The sequence below is a fragment of the Dermacentor variabilis genome, chromosome 9 (assembly GCF_050947875.1).
Source record: "Dermacentor variabilis isolate Ectoservices chromosome 9, ASM5094787v1, whole genome shotgun sequence".
Taxonomy (NCBI): domain Eukaryota; kingdom Metazoa; phylum Arthropoda; class Arachnida; order Ixodida; family Ixodidae; genus Dermacentor; species Dermacentor variabilis.
Genome location: NC_134576.1, coordinates 14,796,669 through 14,822,407, shown reverse-complemented (window position 1 = coordinate 14,822,407; position 25,739 = coordinate 14,796,669). Strand labels below are relative to the sequence as shown.

Genomic DNA, 25,739 nt, shown 5'->3' with positions numbered 1-25,739 from the left:
CTATTTGCGCTGCCTATTTCGAAAGCAGCCGTCGAAAGTGTGTTGTTCAACCAGGTTTCGTCGACATGAAATGATCTGAGAAACCACGTGTCGAATGAGACACTGCGTTAGGTTCGGTACTGGCAAAGAGGGGGAACTGCTGGAAAGATTTTCATCCATATGAACATTTCTGTCGCGTTTTAACTCTGCAGTTCCATATGGTCGAAGTGGCAATGGGCGTTAACTGAAATGGGGCTAGATTGTGTATTTAATCCGTTTGCATAAATCCCCAGTGTGAGAAGTGCCAACTGGGATTACACACAATGCTTTTTTTCGTCCATTGTTTTAGTCAAGCAGCTTTACGTTACGTGAAAGTTGCTATTGTTTTACAGTACTTTTTGAACGTTTCATATTATTACAATGATAAGCTCTGTAAATATATGAAAAAGAGTGTTCGTCCACAGTGAAGATGGCAAGGCGATTGCTCACCAAAGCTCAGTGAGTGATTGCCTTGCCAACGTCAGGATGATAACTCGTCGAGTTTCATACCATACTGCTGCGACAATGTTTTTCTCTTTAAACTGTGTGAGTATGATTAATTGCCATTATCGATTTCTTTTTATATGCACGTACGTTCTGACCATTGTAATTTCTCTTTGTTCGTCTTGCTATTCAGTACATTGTACTTTGCTCACGCGTATTATCAAACTATTATGAAAAAAAAAACTTTGAAATTGCACTAACAGTAAGGTACCCAGCCCTCTCCGGAAATTTAGTAACGCATTCATGCCTTTAATCACAGCACCTTACGTACACGTTTTCATATTGTCCTAATCTTGCCAGCGAATCCCTTCTACAATGTTGTGCAGTTCTACTCTTTTCGATATTATTAGCACCTGGATTATTGCCAGTGCCATAATTCAGGTCGTAATTGAAACTATAAACTTTAATTCAACTCTTCTCTTATAGGCCAGCAGTCCGTTCGGGTTGCTTCCACTCAAAGGCAAATTGCAGTCACAGCTTCTGCTTTTTGGCACGAGGAAAATGCGAAAAGGTTTCAAGTTTTCTCCAGAGTCCAGTGTGCCTCCAAGCAGCAGCCTTCACTCCCTCAGCGTCGAGTTGCTTTCAAGTAAGTTGAGAGAGGAGAGAGAAAGACCGGGAGAGAAATAACACGTCTATTTTATATATCAAGCGTATAGAAAATGCATCCCTGTTTCAATGCCTTGAGTTTGGGCCGCTTCTCTGGCACTAGACCGTGACCAGCCAAATCTGATCCTCGTGCTTGCAGCTGGCATTTATTGCCCGAATCTTATAGAAAAATGCCTTGGGTAAAGCGAGGCCTGAACTAAAGTTAGCTCAGAGCGTTGCTAAGTAAATATTGATAATGTCATGAGTAAACCGGAAAAGAAATTATTCGGTTCATTGCAATAAGTGATTCTAAATCCTTGTCTGAACAGCAGCTCGTGCTAGAACTCTTTACGCAGATATTGAGGCCAGTGTTGTGCTGGTTGCATGTGGTGGAAGTAACTTTAGAGCTGGAAAACTACGCTGTGAGATTTGGACACCATCTACACCATCTATAAGGCACCCGCAGAACATCATAAAACGTTCTGGCTTTGTTTTGGGTATTTTTCGCTCACATAATATTTGCCTCTGGCAACTTTTTGGCTACATTTTGAGATCATTAGGCTATTATTTGATGGGACCATCTGGCAACCCTGGCATGCGTCATTCTCCAGACATGCCAGCGAAGCGAGCGAGGCCGGCTGCGCTTGTGAAGCTCGCCTGCTCGGCAACCCGTCTCCTTTGGGTGTAGCCCGTGTGTTGGGCGCCCGGCGTTTTCTGGCTTTCAGTGTGCATTTCGATACGGCACCACTGCACTACAGCAAGGTGAGAAATTTTGTTTGACAGTCTGCGACGCACTTCCAGCTCATTTAGGTGTGCTGCACAAAAGCGAACCTATAGAGTGACGCAGTTAGCGAAAAACAGATCCACCATCCAGGCCTAGTTAATTAGAGTTAATTACTCGTACTGGGAGATGTTTACGACGCTTTCTATGAGCCCCAGCATTATTATCAGTTATTTCGGTAGTTTATGGACACGCTCACCGCGCCTGGCTTTCTGACGAAAAGCACCTCGGCCGTGTGACGCAGTTTCGCGTGTACTGAATTTTACCGGGACAAGTTTTGACGCTTTCTCTGGCGTCGGACATTCTGGTAACTGATGTCGTTACTTTCTTTTGGGTACTTTTCAGACACAGTGGCTGCGACCGGCGTTGTGGCGCAGTAAGCAAAAAGCAGCTTGGCTGTGTGCTGCAGTAGTTTCGCGTGTACTGAATCTTACTGGCACAAGTTCGTGACGCATTCTCTGGCCCCAAACAATATTGTAATTTATTTCGTAACTTTTTAGGACAGTTTTGAAGCACGCTCGCCGTGCCTGCGATTGTGAAGCAGTTAGCAAAAAAGCAAGCCATGGTGGCAGTTAGTTTGCCGTGTACTGAATCTTAGTGAGACAAGCTTGTGACGCCCTTTCTACGGCCCCGCAACATATACCTTCTTTCGGTACTGACGCTTGTCGAAGACGCGACGAGCGATTGCCACGAGTGATAACGCTGGAGTGTGTTGCTTGCGCCGGCAGAAGGCGCAAAGGGTAACGCCGAGCGGCTCAGAAACTAAAACTCGAAAATTCTGTCTCCTGAAAGACTGAAAACAGGCTTTTCACGCACGCATTTGCCTCGATTACGAATAGAAGGCCTTCCGCGAGCGTCTAGCATGGTCTGGCTGAGAGCCTGTGTTGTGGCCACCTCTGTGTGTGTAGCGTACAATCGCGTCGTCTGAGGCCAAGTTGTTTTGGAGACGCGCAGTCGCCTGTGCACTTAAGTGCAGGAAATAGTGCCCAGGAATGGGGGAATTCTTGGAAATCACCTGTTTTCTTCATAACTCACAGTACAACTTGGAATGAGTCGGGTATTTTTGACGCCATGTGTCTAAAAGTGAATTGCTTTTGCTTGTAATTTCGCACATTCGCTACTTTTGCACGTTTTACCTCTACACGCAGTATCCCTACAAGGGCTAAATATCAAAATGACACAAGCTTCAAATTTACTTTTTACAGCTTATGCCGTCCGGTGGAGCTTCGTACGAGAAGTACTGCTGCTTACCTGGTGCCACAACGTTGGATGAATGAAAAAAAAAGCCCGGAACGAGCATTTATATAGAGCGACATATACATTTTCTTATTTAACAAGGCGTTTTGCGTCTAGTTTATGAAATTGCACGTGGCACAGGTTGGATTGAGGCTTGTGAATATCGCTTGCAATCATTTTAATAAAATAAACGATTCTGCACTAACACCGCGCACCACTGAGCAGCAGAAGGAAAAAAAGGAAAAAGAAGGGAACCCAGTAGCCTAGCCGGCGTAGCGCGGGCCAGCTAGCGTTCAAAACTCGCATGCCGAAAACCAAAACTGGAAGGAGTTAATCCCTTCCGCTTGGTGCGCTAATCAATTCGGCCGCTGGGCCCTATGGAAGTGTCCGTGCTTGTTTAAAATCTTTCTCTATGGTAATACCCACATCTTTCGCAATGCAGCTGTACAAATATTATCAATATGTGCTGACCATGTTAACTTATCGAGTGTTACACCTAAATATTGTTACGCGCGAAGGAGACCGTTTATAACCGTTACGGATGAAGGGGGCCGTTTACTTTAGGTCGCGAAGGTGAGCGCAAGAGCGGCCAGCTGGTTAATCAACTGAGCGTCGTCCTCTTCCTCCTTCCTCCACTCGGGACCGCAAGCACGTTCACTGGTCTTCATTTTCTTCATGCGTAACATTCCTCTCGTCGCAGACGAAGCCCGCCGGGCGAGTCAATCCATGTGTCTTGACGTGAACAACTTCAAGCGGGCGATATGGACCACTTGTGTCTTGGCAGCTCTTCTACCACTCGCCGTGAGGCGAGCTATGGTATACGAGACTTCTGTGAGTCTGTTGATAATAACAAACGGTCCATCGTAGGTGGCCAAAAGCTTTTGGCATAACCCGCGTTTCCGTACTGGAGTCCACAGCCAGACTAAATCACCAGGGCGATAGGTTACCGGACGGTGGCGAATGTCGTAGCGTGCTTTTGATCTGTCCTGCGATGCTAAAGTGCGCAAACGAGCAATACGACAAGCTTCTTCGGCGACGCAGACAGTCTCGGCGACAGTGGGATTTTCGTGACTGCAGGAGGGGAAAACAGTATCGATTGTGTACCGGGGTGGCCGTGCGTACAGCAGGAAGAAAGGGCTATAGCCGGTGGTCTCGTGCTTGGCGGTGTTAAACGCGTACGTGAAAAAGGCAGTATACGTCATCCCAGTTCTTGATGTCGGATGAAACATACATAGATAGCATGTTTACAATTGTTCGGTTGGTACGCTCCGTAAGCCCATTCGTTTGTGGATGGTATGGTGTCGAGTGACGCAAGTTGGATTCACAGAAACGAAGCAGCTCCTCTACAACGTCCGCTGTGAATTGTCGTCCACGGTCGCTGATGATCACGCGAGGCGGACCATGTCGCAAGATCACATACTGCAGCAGGAATGTTGAAACGTCAGTGGCAGTTGCGGAGGGCACGGCCGCCGTCTCACAGTAGCGTGTGAGGTAGTCGACGCAAACAGCTATCCAACGATTTCCCTTGGCTGATTTTGGAAATGGGCCTACGAAGTCAATGCCCACTTGTTGGAAAGGCGTGCTTGGAGGAGGGATCGGCTGCAGGAGACCAGCTGGAGCAGTAGATGGCCGTTTGTGGCGCTGACACTGCATGCAGCTGGCCACATACGTCTCAACAGACTGTCGCATTCCAGGCCAATAAAAGCGTTCCTGAATTCGGTAGAGCGTCCTCGCCGAACCTAAATGGCCAGACGTAGGGTCGTCGTGCATAGCACTCAGAATCGTTGTGCGAAGGCTCTCCGGTACCACTAGGAGAAAACGTGCGCCAGTGCCGGAAAAGTTCTTATACAGGAGTCCATCACGTACACAGGAATGGTTTGCTGTCGTCGAGGCGAAGAGCGGTGTTAATTGATCGTCTTTTCGCTGTTCGGCTTTGAAGCAGTCGAAGTCTGGAAAACGCGGTGACACAGAAGCCACGAGGTGATCGAAGTCGTCGGCGTCACAGCCCGTAGTGCTAAGTGGCATACGCGAGAGGCTGTCAGCATCAGCGTGTCGTCGACCGCTCTTATAAGAGACAGTGAAGCTGTATGCTTGCAGTCGGAGCGCCCAGCACGCAAGGCGGCCACAGGGGTCACGAAGATTCACAAGCCAACACAATGAGTGGTGGTTGGTAACCACTGTAAAGGGGCGTCTATACAGGTAAGAACGAAACCGCCGAACCGCAAATATTACCGCGAGGCACTCTTGTTCCTTGACAGTGTAATTCTGCTCGGGCCTACTTAATGAGCGGCTTGCATATGCGATCACGTGTTCGCGGTCACCGTAGCGTTGAACTAGGACGGCACCAATACCTATGCCACTGGCATCCGTATGGAGTTCCGTCGGAGCTGAAGGACTGAAGTGTTGGAGAACCGGTCGTGACGTCAGCAGGAACTTCAACTGACGAAAAGAAGAGTCACCCTCCGGAGTCCACTCAAAGGGGGCGCCCTTTCGTATCAGGCATGTCAGCGCATACGCGAAGTCGGCGAATTTAGGAATAAATCGGCGGAAGTAGGAACAAAGCCCCAGAAAACTACGGGGCTCCTTGACAGAGCGCGGTGCACTGAACGCTTCAACGGCTGCTGTTTTCTGGGGATCAGGACGGATGCCATCCTTGTCGACGAGCTGCCCAAGCACCTCGTCGACAAGGATGGACAAGAAGTGGCATTTCTTAGAGTTTAAAACTAGACCAGCGTTTCTGGTGCAGTTCAGGACAATATCCAGACGCGAGTTGTGTTCGCTGAGGGTGCGGCCAAAGATGACGACGTAGGTAGCACATGCAGATGTTCCACTTCAAGCCGCGCAGAACAGTGTCCATAAATCTCTCGAAAGTTGCCGGAGCGTTGCACAATCCAAATGGCATCACATTAAATTCGAAGAGCCCGTCAGGGGTTACAAAGGCAGTCTTCTCCTTGTCGTCAGGATGCATCGGAATTTGCCAATAGCCGGATCGTAAATCTACTGAGTAAAAGTAAGAGGCGGAATGAAGGCAGTCTATTGCGTCATCAATACGTGGGAGTGGGTACACGTCCTTTTTTGTTACAGCATTCAAACGGCGATAGTCGACGCAAAATCTCCAAGATCCATCTTTTTTTTAACAAGAATCACTGGAGCTGCCCACGGACTTGCTGACTCTTGTACGACTCCCTTTTTCATCATTTCGTGCACTTGTTCGTTGATAATCTGGCGCTCTGATGGTGAAACACGATATGGCTTTTGTCTAATCGGATTTGCCGAACCCGTGTTGATGGTATGGCGCGTTCGAGACGCAGCGATTGCAGGTATATTGTCCTTCTGCGCAAAGTCGAATACCGAAACGTGCTTCGAAAGCACACCCACTAACGTTCGGCGTTCACTCGTGCTGAGCGATTTATTTACCATCGACAAAAGGGCCGTTTCCGAACTGTGGCCGTCAGGTTCTTCCGGCACATCTGTAAGTTCAGCCACTGATAAGGACGCGTGTTCCCTGGCGAAGGCTAATTTCATGCCGTCTGATAGTATAACGGGCTCCTTAGAACAGTTTACGGTCCATAAGCCAGTGCGTCCGCCTTTGATCGACACCACACAATGTGGCACCAAAACATTCTTCTTCATACAGTTAAAGTGCATCGGTTCTACGGTAGCTTCGAAGCAGTCGGAATCGGCGCCGCAACAGACAACGGGAACGCAAACGGTAGATGATGCAGCTATGACCGTATCACCACAAACACACAGTGTAGTTTCGCGATCTACAGGGTTCTCCAGGAGTCCTGATGGAATCCTACCACTTAAGAATACTTTTCCTGTGCGGCAGTCGACAGTAGCACCACACTCCCGCAAGAAGTCCATGCCGAGTATAACATCATGGGTCGACCGAGGAATAATTACAAACTCTGTCGTAATAACATGGCCTCCCAAAAATACGTCAGCACTACACACACCAATAGGTCGCAACGGCTCACCACTCACTCCACAGAACTTTGAATCTTCGTCCCATTTAAACAAAACCTTTCGCCCTAACACGTGTTTAAAAGAGACACTCATGACCGAAATTGTTGCGCCTGTTTCCACCAGAGCCATCACAGGGACATTATCTACAAGCACGCACACTTTGTTTTTCAGCATCAACACAGGAGGTATTTCTGTCAGTAGCACGTCTCCAGCGACCTCACCTCCATCGGCCGCGCTAGCTAGTTTACCGGTGACGAAGGGGACGCGGTGCGACGCAGCGGTGAGGGAGAACGGGGACACGACGTTGCGGTGGGGGTGTCAAACTTCTGTCAGATGCCGGGGAGCGATTCCGGGAGCTCCTCGGCCAATACTCGTCGCCAGATGATATGTGTGCTGGCCACGGGGCACCGTGTGGTCGTTCGGAGGGCCGAGAAAACTCTGAGGGCTAGCCATACCACGTGGTCGTACGCTGGTTACAAAACCGCGATATATGACCCGGGACACCGCAGGAATAACACACCGGGAGAGGTCGAAATCTTGGTTGTTCGTCGATGAAGCGGATATTATCATTTTCCCGTGTGTAGTGGGTTGGTTCGTGGCGGTGTGTCACGACGGTATATCGGGCGTCGAGAAGGCGTGCGCTGAGCGCGTTGGTCATAGCGCGGAGTCGGAGGGCGTGTTGTCATCCTCGACTGTGGGGCTGTGCTGTACTCTTCGGCCCCTGCGGTAACCATCGGTTGCCAAGAGGCCGAATGTGGCGCCGTCATAGCCTCACGTGACGTGTACACACCATGGTGGTCAGCAGTTGAATGCAACAACTCTTCGCGGCGGGAAAGTTCCTCGCGGACAATCTGTCGGATCGTCGAAGGAAGGTCGAGGCAAGGACTCGTGTCCACACTGGCAACCGTCGTAACGTTTGCGAACCGACCAAACTTTGGCGCACTCCGACGCATCTTGAGCGTTTCAAAAGTTCTGCAGTGCCGGATGACGTCGGACACAGAACTGAGGCTCTCCTTTCCAATGAGAAAATTGTACACATCCTCAGCCACTCCTTTCAGCAAATGTCCAACTTTATCTTCTTCCGACATGAGAGAACTGACCACCTTGCGCAGCTTTAGCACTTCGATATATGTTGTGCATGTCTCACCTGGTAGCTGCGCCCGTTGCGACAGTGTCTGCTCCGCACGCTTCTTTTTGGCGACTGAGTCTCCAAAACACGCCTTTAACTTGTCAACAAAATGTTCCCACGTCGTAAGCGCGTCCTCGTGGTTCTCGTACCACACGAGAGCGGTATCGGTCAGGGAGAACACCACATTGGTGCGCTGAGCGGTTGCATCCCACCCGTTCGACTTGCTCACTCGTTTGCAGTGGACGAGCCACTCGTCGGCATCTTGCCCCGCTTTGCCTCCGAAGGTGGATGGAACTCGGTAGTATGGCAGTGGACTGCTAGGCGCTGCCCTCGGAGCGGCTACTTCTGGCATCTCGAAGACGGTCACGGCTGATGGCGGGAGGCCGGCAAGTCGACGGCTTCGACGAAGCTGCGGCAGTGACGGTTCCGTTGTTGTGAGTGGTACCCAGCACCTCCACCACTTTGTTACGCGCGAAGGAGACCGTTTATAACCGTTACGGATGAAGGGGGCCGTTTACTTTAGGTCGCGAAGGTGAGCGCAAGAGCGGCCAGCTGGTTAATCAACTGAGCGTCGTCCTCTTCCTCCTTCCTCCACTCGGGACCGCAAGCACGTTCACTGGTCTTCGTTTTCTTCATGCGTAACAATATTATTTCTCAACTTTCAAAATAGCATTGCTGTGAAAGAAATAAGGAAGCAAATTGAAAGACACTGAAAGTGAACACAAGTTCATGAACACAATTCCATATAAATTTGGAAAATACCCGTCTTGGGAGGACAAGAGGTGCGTGCTTGCACATACACATCATACATGATACGATTTCACTGAGTAAAAGTAACACGATGCAAACATCCGTGTGCCCCCTTGGACAACACTGACGGCTGCCTCATTTCCTCTGAGCCCGGGTCGAGACAGCTCTGTGGCTGTCGGGGATTGAAGACTGTGCGTATAAGGCACTTACATTGCAACAATGGTGAAAATACACCCCCCCCCCCCCGGGAGCATACTACACGACCTAATTAATATGCAAAATACTTTTTGGCATAAAAAGCCGAATTCGTATGACGGCCATTACCGTAGTGAAGATGTGCGTACTGCACGTTTAGGCTGCGAGAAATGCAAGGTATCCCCTCTGTGCCGATGCTCAGGACACAAGCAACAAAATGATTTTTTAAGATGTGCCTACCACTAGGATCCACTGTTTCATCTGCAAGTAACGTGCAGTACAGCAGCAGACGCAGACTAACTTGGGACACAGCGCATTGCACCTTTATGGTGGCAGAAATCCCCCCTTATGAAGGATACTACTTGTGTACTATTTACCTAAAGAACATGTAAGGAAAGACGTTTTTAGCGTAAGAGCAGTATTCGCATGGGCGGAATGAAACCTCTGTAGAAAATAAAGCAAGGCAGTAAAGTTACTTGGTAACATAATCCTTAAACCGTACCGGAGGTTGCCTAGGACGTGTAGACCTACGGATGACTGGTTCTGGTTGCAGAGCAGGATCAGAGGAATTGTTACTCGTACAAGAACTGGAATGTGCATCGGTGGCGTGAGTGCCTTCAGGAGCTGTGTCGTGGGACGGAGTGTCGTACGGAAGCTCAGGAAAGCTATCCGCATGGGCTGATCCCGGTTGCGGGGATGAAACATGCGGTTGTAATGAAGTGGATGCAGAAAGGTAAGAAAAGGTGGAAAACTCATCAAAGGATGTGTTATTGAAATGACCCCTTTCATCTGTCGTTTCATCCTGACGTACCGTGTATTTCCCCAGTTTAGAAGTATTCCAAGGCTTGCGATTTTCAAGCTGGAATGTACTTCGACCTACTTAACGATAAATCTTGAATGGACCGGAGCATTTAGGACCAGCGTCTAGTATTTAGGATTATTTAGGATTTAGGAGTATTTAGGACTTCCGTGAGGTGCCTACTCTAACCAGATCTCCTGGCTGAAACTGAGGAAATTTGGTTGCGCGACGACGATCTACATACTTTTTGGTATTTTCTTGTTTTTGAAGTACTCTACTCTGCACTTCCAGGCGCAACTTTGGAGAAGCAAATTCAGGATGAATTGGAGGCATGTTTTTGACGTCAAGACGAGTTCGCGGTTTACGACTATGGAGCAGCATAGCTGGAGACACACCGGTAGTCATATGTGGAGTAAACCTGGAAATTGCCAACTATTCTAAGACCGAACACCTGAGGTCTCGCTGTTCCAAAATAGCGATCTGTATGAACTCTTTAAGGACATGGTCAGATCTTTCTACATGGCCATTGGCCTGTGGGCAGTAAAGAGAAGACAAGGAATGCTTAATGCCTCTCTCCTTCAGGAGGCTCTGCAATTCTGCAGAAACACTGTGGTCCATTGTCGGACCCCATAGTATCAGGAAATTCACCTCTACTGAATATGGAAATAAGACTGCTCATGATGGCTTCGGATGTGACTGAAGGCATAAAAGCAACTTTGGGCCACTTGGAATGATAGTCAACAATGACTAAAGCAAAACATGCATACTGCGGAGCAAGATCAAGAGGGCTGATTATGCCTATGCCTAATTTTGCCATGGTCTTAACGGCCATTTGACAGGTTGTAAGAGAGCAAAAGACGGTTTGGCAGAATTATCTGCTTGTTGACACACAAAGCAGTTTCCCACAAGTTTCTCAACTTCTCTATCCATGTGAGGCCACCAGTAGATGCTTCTCAGTCTGAGCTTTGTTTTAAATATGCTTACATGATCCTCACGAGCAGCAGGCAGGAGTTTCTGACACAAGGAAGCACCTCGGAGAAGCCGATTATCCGCGTAGGACAATTCGGACTGTACGGCAGCATAGGCTTGCAATTCTGGCGGAAGATCCGCAGTTTTCTTTTAACGTTTGGTAAAGTGGATCTGCTTGTGTAGCTGCTTGAAACTCTTGCTTTGTAATACATGCTGAAACCAGACACTATTTGCTCATCTAATGGTGGTTCAGATTCGACAGGAACAGGTAGGCGTGACAATGCGTCCGCAATGAAATTTGGTCACCTTTACCTCAACGGTGAAATTGTAATATAGTAATCTTGCACTCAACCTTGAAATTCTTAATGGACTCAAGAGCCCTTTGAAGACAGTAATGTGACAAGAGCTTGGTGATCAGTTCATAGTGTGAACTGTCTACCCCACAAGCAAACATGCCAATGTTCACATACGAACGGAGATGCTAACGCTTCCTGTTTGCTCACGGAGTACCGTCGTTCTGCGGAAGATAACGTACGAGATGCAAAAGCTGCGTAAAGAGCTCACTTCCGCATTTTTGCTGGAGGCGCGGCTCCGATGCCATCTTCAGAAGCATCAACCGTTACACCAATATGAAGATGCGGTTGAAACGTGCGTACCACCGGGCGTGATGAAAGTACGTCTTTCATTGCCTGGAAGCAGTATTCAGTATCTCGATCCCAGACAAAGGCTTGCCCTTGCCTTAGGTGTTTTCTTAGTGGGCATACTGCGGGATAAATTATACGTAATATCCCGTGAGGCCCAAAAATGAGTGTAGAGCCTTCTTGTCCTTGGGCTGTGGTGCCTCCACGATTGACTGGATTTTGCTATCCATCGGCGAAATGCCGTTTGCGGAAATTTTATGTCCTAATAAAGTTAATTCTGGGACACTTGAATACGCGCTTGTGGTTAAGCTGCATGCCTGCATTACTTATTCTGGACCGGACAGTTTGCAAGTTTCTGTCGTGGTCACGTTGAGTGTGACCCCACACAAGAACATTATCAAGGTACCACAAGGTGCCTGGACAATATTTTAAAACAGATGACATTATTTGCTGAAAGGCGGAAGGCACAGACGCCAATCCGAAATACACTCGCTTGACGCAAAGGGACCGTCGTGAGCGATGAATATAGTAAGCTCACGGCTTCTCTCGGACAATAAAAGTTGATGATAAGCGGACTGTAAGTTCAACTTCCTGAAGACAGTAGCATCAGTGAGTCGATGCAATAGTTCGCCAGCCCCCAGTAGTGGAAAGGCGTTGATAACGATAGCCTTGTTGGGTTATCTGAGATCGACGCAAAGCCGAATGAAATTGTGTTTCTTCCGAATCACGACAAGCGGAGAAATCCACACGGACGATGATAGTCGTTCGATGATATCAGCTGATTCCACTCATTGCAGTTCGGCGGAGACTTGCTCACGGAGAACCAAGGGTAGAGGACGCAGTTTTGCTGAGACTAGTTGCACTGAAGCTCGAAGACAAACGTCGTGAATGAAGCCCTTTAAAGGTCCCAATTATCCTGAGAACAGATGGGCGAACTCTGTTGGAGCGTTGTGCGGTAGAGACGAAAGCTGAATGCTTGGTTCAGCTGAAAATTCTGATACTTGTTGACACGTGAGCGAAGACACTTGATTGTAAATGCCTAAAGCTTTAATGGCGCCTAGGCCCAGAAGAGGAGTGCCCTGGTACGTGACGTGAAATGTCACTAATGCAGCCTTGTTGCGGCACAGAGAAATCTCCTGAATGCAAATTTTCTTTTTACGAATAATTCTCCAGTCGAACACTCGAAGGAGATAAATGTTCTTCGTACAGGGAGCTGGTACTCAGCGACACCATAGCTCCTGTATCCACGAGCCACTTGAGTGTAGTATTCGCAATGAGGACTTCGGCGTAAATTATTGCCGGACGAGAATTCGGTGCTTGAATTGTAAGCACAGAAGAGACTGTAGTGGCTGATCCTGTATCGGCGGTAGCGGAAACAAGCTGCGCTCGAGCAGAGGATTGTCGAGGCATTCGGTTCCTCGAACGGCAAACTGAAGCGTAATGTCCCACTTTTCCGCACGCAGGGCGGGAAACGTGCTTGGCCAGACAGCCTGGATCAGATGCGATGTGCTGAGGTGAACTACATCGGTAGCGATGGACTGCGAAGTATCGACTGGCTTCGCGGAGTTCGGGCCAGGCGCCTTGTTGGCCGGCCTCCCCAGGTTGCGACTTTCCGCCATGCTGCTGAGCGCCATTTTGAACTTGCCGGGTCGAGGGAAAAGGGTTGTGGGGACCGCCATCTTGCATACCCGGGCGAGGAAGGTGACGGCTGTCGACGCCACCTTGGCGGTAGTCGATCCACGGGGTTTTGTTTGGCTCAGTGCAAACCAGAGCCGGAACCGATCGTGGCGCACCCTCGTGTGGTCGCGCTGCTCCGCGGATAGCTCTGGGTTCTCCATGGTTGTATTCCTTGAACTCTTTTGTGTCAAGGCAGTCTGAGGGTCAGTCAGGCTTGCGTCCCGTAAGACCGACATGGCTGTTTGTGTGTTGAGTGCAGTAACTCAGTTGTGCTGCGCCATAGCAGCCCCCTTGTTTGGGAAGGACCGTTGGCCCAAACCAAAGCCCCCCGCCCAGTCAGCCCGGATAGAGGGGGAACGCCGGGGTCAATGTGCCGAATGACGCTGATTTGATGAGTACACGAAAGACTCTGGGATGCGGTACCTCCGGGTGCCAAGTCCTCGTCCCATCTGACAACGGCGCGATGGACAGACGAGCGGTTGAAAACAACGTTCCTTGTCAACTTGCTCCGTGCACGCTTCGTCCAAATTCATCGGCTTTCTTGAGCGTGAGGGACGATCCTTCGTAGAACAACCTTTCTTGTATTCTCGCTGATGCGACTCCTTGCAAGATTTGGTCGCGAAGGGACTCGTGCCAAGCGCCGAACGCAGAAGCAGGCGCTAGCCTGTGTAATGCGGTGAGGAACTCCTGGAAGCTTTCCTCGGGTTGTCGTTTTCTGTCCCTGAATAATATACGATGCACCAAGGGATTGGTGCTTTCTTCATAATGTTGGTCGAAGATGCGAAGAATGTCGTCGAATGTTGCAGTTGTCAGGACGGTTTGCGAAGCCAGGTCGTAGTAGAGACGCTGCGCCTCAAAGCCTAAGTTACTTAGTAAAATGGCTTTCTTCCTCTCGCCTTGTAGTGCCTCGCATCCGGTCGCCTGGAGAAAGGTGCAGAAAGAACGTTTCCAAGTGAGCACCAATGGAGTACCGGGTGATGTAAGGAAAGGCGGCATGGACTGCCATGCTGGGCGCCGAGAACAAAGGCGGGGGAGTTGAGGTGGACGAAGCAGAAGTAGACGTAGTTGTGGCGTCTTGCATGGCGAAAGCAGGGTAGGAGCCGCAGTAGAACGGCAAAGGCAAGTAGCATGCAGAACAAACGATTTACCTCGTCGCCAGTTTGTGGTAACTTCGACAGGGTGGCCGAACGACCGCGCTTACTCAAGTGAATCCAAAATTTCCGTGGATCAGACTTCAGCAATTGTGCTAAAGTCTGCGAAAAATGTTTTGCCCTGGCGCAGCTCGCTTTTGAAAATAGGTCATATTTAATTTCTTAAACAATGGTGTTAACGTCCCGTGCTTCTTACGATATCTCTTTAGTCTACGCTTAGTGCGTATGATCTCACGCGTAATCTAAGGATGTTGCCGTCTTTTCAATATTTTCCTGTGTGGAACGAAATTTTTAATGCAGTGCCTAAACATCTTAACAAATCGTTGCCAACAGCTTTCTATATCGTCACCTATAATTCCAATATTCCCGTCGATGTAGTCAATGATCACAACGTCATCAGTTCTACAATATTTTTTACCGGAATCAACATTCTATGCACGCGTTCGTTTATTTTCAACCTTCCAAGAAACGGAAATTACCCTTTGGTCAGATATTCCAGGTTCAATTGTAACAATTCTCTCTCTAAAAGCTTCGCTAATGTACAGGAGGCCCAGAATTGAGGTGTCGCGAGTACATTCAGTAACAATCTGATCAACATCAAGAGCAAGCATAATGTCCAGAATAATATCCCTCGTATACAATGATCCAAAAGACAAATTATTCCAATTTATTAACGGCAAATTAAAGTCACCAGTTAAAATCAGACTTTTGTTTCGTAACAATAGTAATCGATCAAACAGTATATTCAAGAAGCTGTCATCAGCATCCGGAGCACGATAAACTGCACACAGATGAAACGTAATTTCCTTCACTTTTATTTAAAAAAAGGCTTTCATGTTCAGCAATTTGGCTTACGATGGGAACATCGACAACATATTTAACAACAATCGCAGCACCACCCCCTCTAGACCCCCTGTCTCGCCGATATAACTGATAACCTGGTGGTACGAAGTTATCGTTACTGATTAGGTCGTACAGCCAAGTTTCAGGTATCACACACACGGCGGATCCAAAGAGAGCAAGCATTCTAGTTTTTCTGTCTTGTTCACAATGCTTCTTGCATTCACGAAATCAACCGCACTTCGGGCGCATCCGACCATTAACTTTTTGATAAAGATGTGGTGTTCCACCCAATCAACCTTCGACAGTTTAAAACATCCCATACATAATACTGCCCAATAATCTTCAGCTTGTTGTAAACAAAGCAAACTTCCAGCCTTTTTTCTTACGTTTAACACTTTGCCAAAGATGCTTGCGTTCAATGATCAAAGAATACAATATAATAGAGAAATAAGCCAAGTTTATCAACTGCGTTGCGCGAAGAGATGCAAAAGACCAATACACCAGTTTCTAGGTAAATCTAAGGGTGCATATACATATATATCCATGACATATACGTAAGAGAAAAATTATCAAGTATTCTAATTGCACTGATTGAAAAAGTGAAAACTCCCAACGAGAATGAAGTATAAATGAAGTAGAACCACATAGTCTAAGCAAACTGTATTTGCTATTCAGATAGTATTCGACTTCAGAAATCACTATTAAAAATTATCGAATAGCTGTTTCCATTCGAATGTAACGCATAACAGCCCTTTTAAATACTCGAAGGTGAGGGGCCGATGTAAGTGAGGACTCTTATTCCGAACGAATGTGCGGCTGGGTAGGCGCACCTGTTCCTGAGAGAATTAACGCACGGGTGTTAATCGGTTCTGCTTAACAAGTTCCTAGCTGTGATTCAATATAAAAGCACCACTTTGGGACAGCCTGTAAATCTCCTAACTTGATTCAGGCACGGAAGACATCTTTTTGACACTCTTGTGGAATAAGAGACGGAGAACTTTTAACTTATGGAAAAATGACAGATGTCCGTTCGCTTCGAACGCATTAAGAAGCCTCATTTATTTTTGACTAGAAGGTATGGCAAGGGGGAGAGAGTAGAGAGAAAGGGAAAGTCATAATACACCGTGCCAACCAGGCATTCTTGCACCCCGCACGTGCAAGAACCCGCTCCACACCCGAAAGGCACCACCGCACCGCCGGTCACTGTTCGTAGATGGCGCCCGCCAGTAATGCACGCAGTTTGAGGGGTATCAAGTTTCCAGCGCCTCTGGGGGGGGGGAGGAGTCCTTCTTGCCACATCGTCGGCGGCCCCCAGCGCGGGGGGCGGGACTTTGGCTCGAGAATGGAGGATATACAACAAACTCCCCCGGATGAGCTAACTATGATTGAGCTCATTACTCCACAATCTCCAAGGGATACAGCAGCTGTATCGGTCGCTTCACCTCGGTTCCCCTACGTAATACCAGTTTGCAGGACCACACCCTGCCGTCTCTACCCTTACATGTTTCCTTAATTCTGGCGGTCTTCTACATGTGGCGTTTCAAGCGGTCTTCCCTAAGGAGCACCAAAGCGCCTTCAGATCACTCGATGTCGTTGGTCGGCCCATATGTGCCGATCTGAGCTTCAATAAGTACTCTTTCCGCCACCGTCTCCCGAAACCATCGGCCATGGCAGTCCGGTACTTCCACCATCGTGAGAGATGCATGTCACCGCCAGGAATTTCGTCCGGCAGCAGGTGTGGAGGAAGGGTCGTCAACTTTCTTCCGACAAGGAAGTGCGCCGGTGACAATGGTTCTGGCTCTTGAGCATCATCATATATGAAAGTCAAAGGGCGTGAGTTGATCACGGCCTCCACCTTATAAAGAACGGTGGTCAGTTCTTCGAAGCTCAAGCTGCTCCGACCAAACACCTTTCGCAATGCTACTTTCACAAATCGCACCATCCGCTCCCAGAATCCGCCCCACCAAGCTGCCCGTTCAACAATAAACTTCCATCTGATCTGGTTTCCGACGAAGTATGACTGCAATTCCTCGGCTTGCAACAGCATGAACATGGCCTTTAGATCCCTGGCTACACACTTAAATGTGAGCGCGTTGTCCGTATACACCGTCGAGCAAATTCAACGGCGTGCCATAAAGCGTTTAAAGGTCAAGAGGAAGGCTGTAGCCGACAGGTCGCTGACGAGCTCAAGGTGGACGGCACGTGTCACAGTACAGGTGAAAATAGCGATGTAGCATTTCTTGCTGTCGCATGACTGTTGGCAAATCAAGGGCCTTGCAAAATCGATGCCAACGATGTCGAACGGATTTCCCTTTGTCACTCGGTCAGCTGGAAGTGGTGCTACTGGTTCCTTAGCTGGAGGGCAACTTTGTGATAGACGAGGCACTGCTTGATAACTTCCTTTACGGTCTGACGCCCTGGGATAATCCAATACGATTCTCTCTGAGCTGTGCTAGAGTATCGCGTAAGCCCGTGTGCAGCATTCTCAAGTGTTCCTTCCGTGTGAGCAGTGACGTGAGGAGGTGATTGCGAGGGAGAACGATGGGATGCTTAGTCTCTTCGTTGTTATTACTGAATTGCAAGCGTCCACCAACTCACATGAGGCCCTCCTTGTCGAAGTACGGGTCGAAAGGCAAAGCAGGAGAGCTGTTGTGCAGCGGTCTTCTATTCTTCAGGTTGGAAATGTCGTCGCTGAACGCATCTTCTTGAGCTTTAGCCAACCATCATCTTTCGGCGTCGATTACTCCTTCAGCTCGTAATGGGCCGATCGTCTTTCCTTCTTTGTTGTGGCAGTTGTCGACAAAGCGGCAGACCCATGCGGTTACTCGCTCGACTCTGCTGAATGAACTATAATTCTCAACATTGAGAATTGCCATGGGTGACGATGAGGCTATGGGCATCACCGTCACCTTTCGCTCTTCCATTTGGCACTCCACGACCTTCGAGCTTGGCTCACTATCGTTGGCCAACGCGTGTCATCCTCCTGAAGCCAACGGGGTCCTCTCCACCACAATTCGCTTTCCCGCAGGGCCGATGGGAGAATGCCGCGGGTAATTAGGTCAGCGGGGTTGTCTGAACATGGGCAGTGTTTCCAATCCCGGGATCTGTCAGTGCATGTAACTCTGAGACTCGGTTTGCCACGAAGGGCTTCCATCTGGCAGCGTTTCCCTTGACCCAGTACATAGCTACTGTTGAGTCAGTCCAGAGGATGGTAGCAACGTTCTCCAGATCCAAGGCCTTGGCAACGTAGTGGCATAGTCGCGCGCCAACAAGGGCTCCCATCAGCTCCAATCGGGGTAGCGAGAGGCGTTACAAAGGGGCCACTCTTGATTTGGTCATGACCAAGCTGACATTTATTAGTTCAAACGGAGACTTGTTTACCATATATGCGACAGCACCATAGGCCTTCGTGCTTGCGTCACAGAAAACATCCACCACTTTCTCCGTATCATCTTTTCTAAAATCTGCCGCTATCAGTCTTGGAATAGACACTCCTTCAATGCATGGAAGCTCCTTACACCAGCAGTCCCACTCAGGCTGCAATGTTTCAGGCAAGGGATTGTCCCAACCAATTCCGAACTCCCCCAACCTCTGGAACATTACCTTTACGCATAATGTTGTAGGAGCAATAAATACAAAAGGGTCGAAAATTCTTGCCGAGGCCTGCAGCGCGAATCCCTCGTCGGCTCTTGTGGAGAGGAAGTCGATGAGGGAAGTTAGGTTGTATTCAAAGTGGTCAGTCTGAGCATTCCAACCTACTCCCAATACCGTTGTAGCTGCAGCATGTCCAGCATCAGCCTTCGTTCTTTCCACATTGCCATTCTCTAAGAAGTTGACGAGTTCGACATCCACTTGTGTAGCCACATCCTTGCTTGAGACAATATATCTTTTGATTCCTGGCACAAGACTTCACCCTTGTCAAGGCTGTCAACCCCACTTACAAGGTGATGATGTGTGGTGTTCTATGGTGCAAGGGCCAGGTTTGGCCAAAGAGCGCCATCACAAGTGGTAATGTTGACGATGTATTATGGATGGCGTGCGCAATTAATTCCTCATGGTAGATGTGACATGCCTGTAAAAGGGCCTAAAACCTGTAGCTGTAAACGGCGTAGAATATATGAGTGCTAAAATAATGACGGTGACTAGGTAGTGATGTGGGCTATGGCAATGGGCTTTCGTTAAAACATTATGCAATAAAACATAACACTGACACCAGAGTTTCAAGAGAGCCCTTGAATGCAGGGCTGTTAGTCATGTGCTCAGAGTTACCTGGCCAAATGATTTCCAGGGTGTCGGTTTCGGCTAAAAAATCTAAGACTGTTTGCAGATTAAAAAGGGTTCATCGCTAAGAAAGAGTGCAGGGTGAAGGGGTATATTCTAGCGATATGCAGCAGGGAAATAATTTTTCCTCTCTGTTTCTATGGCAGGGCACTGAATAAGAACATAGATGACTGTGTGAATATTGCCGCACTTAATACAAGTTGCAGGATTGCCCCCAGTCAAGAGATAAGAGTGAGTACCATATGTGCGGACTATCCTTAATCGGCAAAGAAGTACTTCCTTGTACCGGGCTGTTTTTCCCCTTATCCACTTATCCAGTTCCCCAGTTTTGGTTTTACAATGTGAAGCTTATTCATTGCTTGTGTATCCCACTCGCCTTGCCAATGATTCCTCAATTTACGGCGCAGAAAAGGCTTTAGGTCTGTGGCAGGGATGGGGTTATTTCCATCTTTGTCGCTAAAACTCACTGACGTAGCCATTTCGTCAGCAGCCACATTGCCTTCTATACCCCGGTGGCCAGGTTCCCAGCATAAGATTCGCCGTATTCAGCCGGTGCTGGCGCTGTCATCTACCAGGATGCTATAAGACTGATCCCCGAAAGCATGCCCATCCCATTGGCAGCAGTAGAAGCAGTAGCTTTTACTTTTACTTCTTATATTACTGCTGCTGCTGCTGCCACAGTGTAATATGTGTCCGGGAGGGCAGTGCAAAGTATGTGAAGGAGAGTGCGATGATTCAGAGAAATCAATGACATGCAGTGAATGTGACTGCACGTACCATACCAGTAAGTGTGCTGGCGTTTCCGACACCACAGTAAAATCGAAGGGTGAAGCGTATCGCAGAGCATGGCGATGCATAGCATGCCGACGCTCTACATCGCGTTCACAGCTGGCAGAAAAGATGGTTAAACAACCTGACGCGGAAGTGATGTACGCGTGTGGTTGAAGACTATTAATGACAAGCTGGACCAATTGCTACCCCTAAAGAATCTGCTGAGAGCTTGGAAGATGCTGTTCACTTCATGAGCGAGCAATACGATCAGCTTCTAGCACGCACGGAAAAAAATGAACGCGATGTCGCGGATATCAAAGGAAGGTTACTGAAGCTTGAGGAACGGGAGGAGGTCACACAGCTTAAGGTCGAGGTTGACTCCAGGCACGTACCCAAGAGGGGGCCCGGGGGGGGGGCGGTCCCCCCCCCCCCGAAATTAAGCGGCATACCCCCCCCCCCCATCCCGCCAAGGCACCACTCCTCATACATTCCTAAAGCGTCGACAAATCAATCTACTGGGCGGCCAAAATTTTGCTGCCTTTTACAGCGAAAGCAGTGTATGGCTAACTTCCGTAGTTTTTTTCGGCATTCGTTAACAGAAAAAATCATTATTTGGGCTGATCCTGGTGATAGTGCAAAAAGGGTCCAAGATCAATGGTACATACCCCTGTGGACTCTGGAGCCTATAACGCGCCCTTCGGAACCTTCGGGATGGGCCCACGTATGGGGAGTTCTTAACGCCTGCTTCACCTCGACTGCGGGTCGGCCCGGCATTGCACTACCTTCGGGATGGACCCACATGAGGAGAGCGCTTAACGCCTGCTTCACCCCCCGCGGGTGGGCAGTATTGGAATATGTTCGGGATCGGCCTACGTATGAGGAGTTCTTAATGCCTGCTTCATCTCCACCGCGGGTCGGCCCGGCATTGCACCACTTTCGGGATTGGCCCAGTATGCGGGTTCTTAGCGCCTGCTTCACCTCCGCCGCGGGTCGGCCCGATATTGCACTATCTTCAGGCCAACCCGCAGTGGATGTGAAACACTTTGCTTTTCGTTCGAGAGCTTTGACTGTCGTCAGCTTTCGCTGCCATTCCATCTTCACGAAGTGGAATAGTTGTCAATTTTTTCACTCCTATTGGATGGCAGTAGTTATCGGCATCTCCTGGGGTGTGGAGGCCAGTTTCGTCATCGATTCGGTACCCGCACGATTAACTCAAAATGAATTCAGTTGTCACCACCTATTGCAGTAGACAGGGCGTAGTTGATTGTTCTAATTATAATATTTTATTTTATTTATAATGCCCAACACAATTTTTATGTCACCATCTATTCAACGATCACGCGCATCCCTGTTGCTTCGTTAGTTCAACCTTCTTTGTTTAGGCTGATCCAGCGCCAGGAAAGGGATTCGGTCCATTGTCGGCTGGTCTGTATGCGCATGGAGCGAGTTGTGGCCGGAGAAAACGCCAGTTGCGTTTAACTTTTCCTTTTGCTTCATTATTTCCTCGAGTGACAGCTCGCCACGACGCTGTCAGATCCTCGGAACCATATATCCGCGATATGGGTTCTTAGATAACGTGGAAAACAAGATATTGCGAGACAGCGTCCACCATCAGACCCTGCAATAACCCTTAAACCCATAAGCAATATGAATGTCACTCGTTACCTCGTCTGGTTTTTCCTTTATTGTACAGCACCTTTTGTGCAAAATTGGCAACTGGAAACAAGAGTCGCAAGGAGATGAGAAATTAAGCGGTCTACTAAGCGAGAAAGCCAAGGCAACAGCCAAACAGGGAGGGAAAGCGAAAATTGTTTGTGAAAATATTTATGGATCAACATCTTTTTATTTAAACAGGAAGTAGAGAAAACGCAGCCGGAACTGGAGAATAATTCCGCGTGTTTTGAATAACGCTTGTACAGTTATCAATCGAGTCGCCTCACGTAGCTATGCTATGCTAAAAGGGGGGGGGGGAGTTCTAACCTTCCGCGGTGTGCGCAGTGCGTCTAGAACCGCAGCGTCCTGCGCTTTACGCAGTTGTGCGCGACTAGTGACCACGCATCTTTACGCAACTTCCCAAATAACAACACGAGTCGGTTTTGCTACTTGGTAGAGCAGTAAACGAGGGATGCAAAAGAAATGTGACCGTTCCGCAAATATACATTTCTCCAAAATTCTTCCAGACCTAATTAAAAAAACATGACTAGAAATCTTTATTTTGCACTTTCGCTTAACTTGTTCTTGGCAAGGTTGTTCCTGCGCATCTTTCATGCACGAATCCATTTGATGTGGTTCTTTGTTTGCCAAGTAAAGAAGAGGTGTATCTCGCAGGCGTACCTGTGAAGTACACGTTATGTCAATTCTCTTTTGGGGCTTTACACGTCTTTATGGTAAATGATGGGCATCATTCAGATTTGTACTAGTAAAGGTAGCCTCCACCTCATTTGCATAGACAAGTTACCTAGGGTTGGGCCCCCCCCCCCCCTCCCACGAGAAAAAATCCTGCGTACGTGCCTGGTTGACTCCTTGGAATGGCAAAGCCGTGAACTAAACCTGGAATTCCACGGAATTCCGCAAACTAACAATGAGAATTTATTGGAAGAAATAAACGCGCTAACAGGAAAGGCCGAGCTCCCACAACTTTTTCAACATGTTGTTGTGGCGATCCATCGACTGCCCGCTAAAAAGGAAAAACGCCAGGTGTGATTTGTCACTTTGCCAAACAAATGAAGCGAGATGAATGGTGGCAAAACCAGAAGAAGTTGAGCAGTGTAGATGATAAGTTGTTTTTGCAAGAAAACATAACCAAACGAACTCGTGCACTTCTTTTTGAGGCGAAAAACTGGGCAAAGATAAACGGTTTCAAGTACGTCTGGCGTCACAATGGACGAGTCCTCGTGCGCAAAACTGACGGCGAAAATGCGGTGGCCATTTCAGGTTCTTGCGACTTGTGTAAACTAAAACAAGGAACACGGCAGTTTCTGAGATGACTAAATGATAATCATGGATAACGTCGACGCGGAACGTTACGTACTGCCGCATGGCTTTGAACGGCACCTGGGACCAGTATATATGCAATCACTGAAGTACTTTCATCTAAACATACGATCAGTAAAGCATAAAGTACCCGAACTTACTCTTTTTTTTCAGCAGCTTGATCACGTGTTTGACGTGATAATGCTTACAGAAACATGGAGCACAGATGACTCAAATGTTTTCCGTCCTCCTTCTTATCAAACTTTCTATGCTAACCGAACCAGTGCTCGCGGTGGTGGTGTATGCATCTTGGTAAAAAATACTTTCTCGTGTGAGTTACTTCAGACGTTCTGCGTAAGCACAAGTGACTGTGAGTGTATTTCGTTGAAATTGCAAAATATTTTAATCGCTGTTCTCTATCGACGTCCGAACGGAATGATGACACCATTTTTAGACTACCTAGAAGGTTTTTTTGCATTTGTAAATGATTATCATTTCGATCTCGTTTTTGGTGGTGATGTGAATATTAACATGTTGAGCAGTGATCCGTAAAAGGTTAAGCTGGATGTTCTATTAAAATCAAATGGCATTACAAATGTTATCAATCTTCCAACAAGAGTGACACTGAATACATCGACATTGATTGATATTTTTGTTACAAATGTAACGCCGGAGAGAATGGGAGTCGGAGTTATCGCGGCTGAGTTTAGTGATTATTTGCCTATTTTTTATGCTGTAGTAAAAAGGTGACATGAAACAAAATTCGCCTGCAAATTTAATACAGCGTATTACGCCGCAGCATCCTACCTCGTTTGTAGACAAACTTTCGTTGGTACCGTGGGACACTGTGTATAATATTACAGATGCTTGCGCAGCTTATGAAGAATTCCTTAAAATCCTTAACCTATATATACCGAGAGCTTTCCTTTTGTACGCTTAAAACAAAAAAGAAAAATTTGTAAGCCCTAGATAACCTTCGACCTGGAAGCAAAAATTCGGGAGAAAAATACAATGTTTAGCAAATTTATTAAGAACAGAGATCCAGCCGCACTAAAGAAGTTTAAAACTTTCCGTAACAGTTTAGACAAAGTGTTAAAAAGAGCAAGAAAACAACCTTTTACTAATTTGTTTACTTCCCTTTCTGGGAAAAAAAAAGCCGCCAGGGGGCCGAGTGGAGCGGACGCGCTTCGCATGGGCTGCTGCTTTTATCGCGAGTTATTGCGGTTAACCTTAACCAAACTTCACGATTTTGTGTCATTGAACTAAACAAGGCAATCGGCATCGAAATTCGCCAGAATTACCGCGGTGAGTGGATTTGTTTACCTTGACACACCGAGCAACGAGCACCTCGACATATTCGAACACCGCTCTCCGAACGCCGCACGCGCACCAGGAGCGGGCCCGCGTGGCCTCGCGAGCACCGAGAATGGCAGGGGAAACGAACGGCAGTGCTCACGAAATGGACACAGAGAACAATAGCCAAGACTCCACAGCGGTCCAGAGCAACATGGAATTCGATGAGAACAGCGGCAAGACGCTGAGTCAAGCTGGCCCATGGTTCCAAGCAATCAAGGCAAGAAAAAACAAGGCGCCGAACGAGGACCGCATACAAGAGAGAGGAAAGCAAGGTAACCCCCAGAACCAGCAACGAGGACTGAACGCGAGGAGCAACCCGAGAGCGGAAGCAAGCATGCAAGCCAACAGCAGCAACCACCAACGGCAGCAAGATCAGGGAAGCCGAACCAACGGCGAGCCACCACCGCGACGCGTGACGCCGCCGCTGCCAGAGAATGACTACAAGGTGGTGTACCGACCAAGAACCGGCATGCAACCTGTCCAGCTGACCGGACGAGAAGATCACCGAAGGACTTGCAAGGGCAAATGGTTCAAAGAATTTTGCGCGAATGTAACCATCCAAACGCAATGGAAGCAGAACCGGATAATTGCCAGCACCGCAGACGAGGACTATACGCACTGAAGCTCGGTTCCATCAACGGCATCGAACTTGGGGCGGCCACATACGAGATGACGCCGTACATCAAACCGCTCCCAGGAACAGTACGTGGAGTCGTGCACGGTATCACTGCTTGTATGACGGAGAAACGACTTGCGGAACTACTGGCAGCCAACAACTGTGGCATCCTGCATGCGAGGATGCTCGGCAAATCCACCTCAGCAGTTATCACCTTCGAAGGTCCGCACATCCCTTTCTATGTGAAGGTGGCTGTCTCGTACACACGTTGCCGCCCATACCGCAGATCGGTACAGTATTGCAAGGCCTGCGGAGAAATCGGCCACCGGCAGGACGTATGCCAGGCCAAAAGGCCGATTTTCCACAGCATATCATCACAGCTGTGGCCGAAGGTCTCCTTAAGACCGCAAAACGCGGGCGACAGGATGAGCAGTTTATTTCACCTGAAAATGCGCGAGTGAAGCAGAAACGCGCAATCATACCGTACATCCACGA

The 25,739-nt window shown here is 48.3% G+C and overlaps 1 pseudogene; it reads left to right on the top strand.

Moving 5' to 3' along the window:
• Window positions 1-23,286, top strand: part of LOC142557959 (uncharacterized) — a 31,647-nt pseudogene extending 8,361 nt beyond the window's left edge.
• The last annotated feature ends 2,453 nt before the right edge of the window (window positions 23,287-25,739 follow it).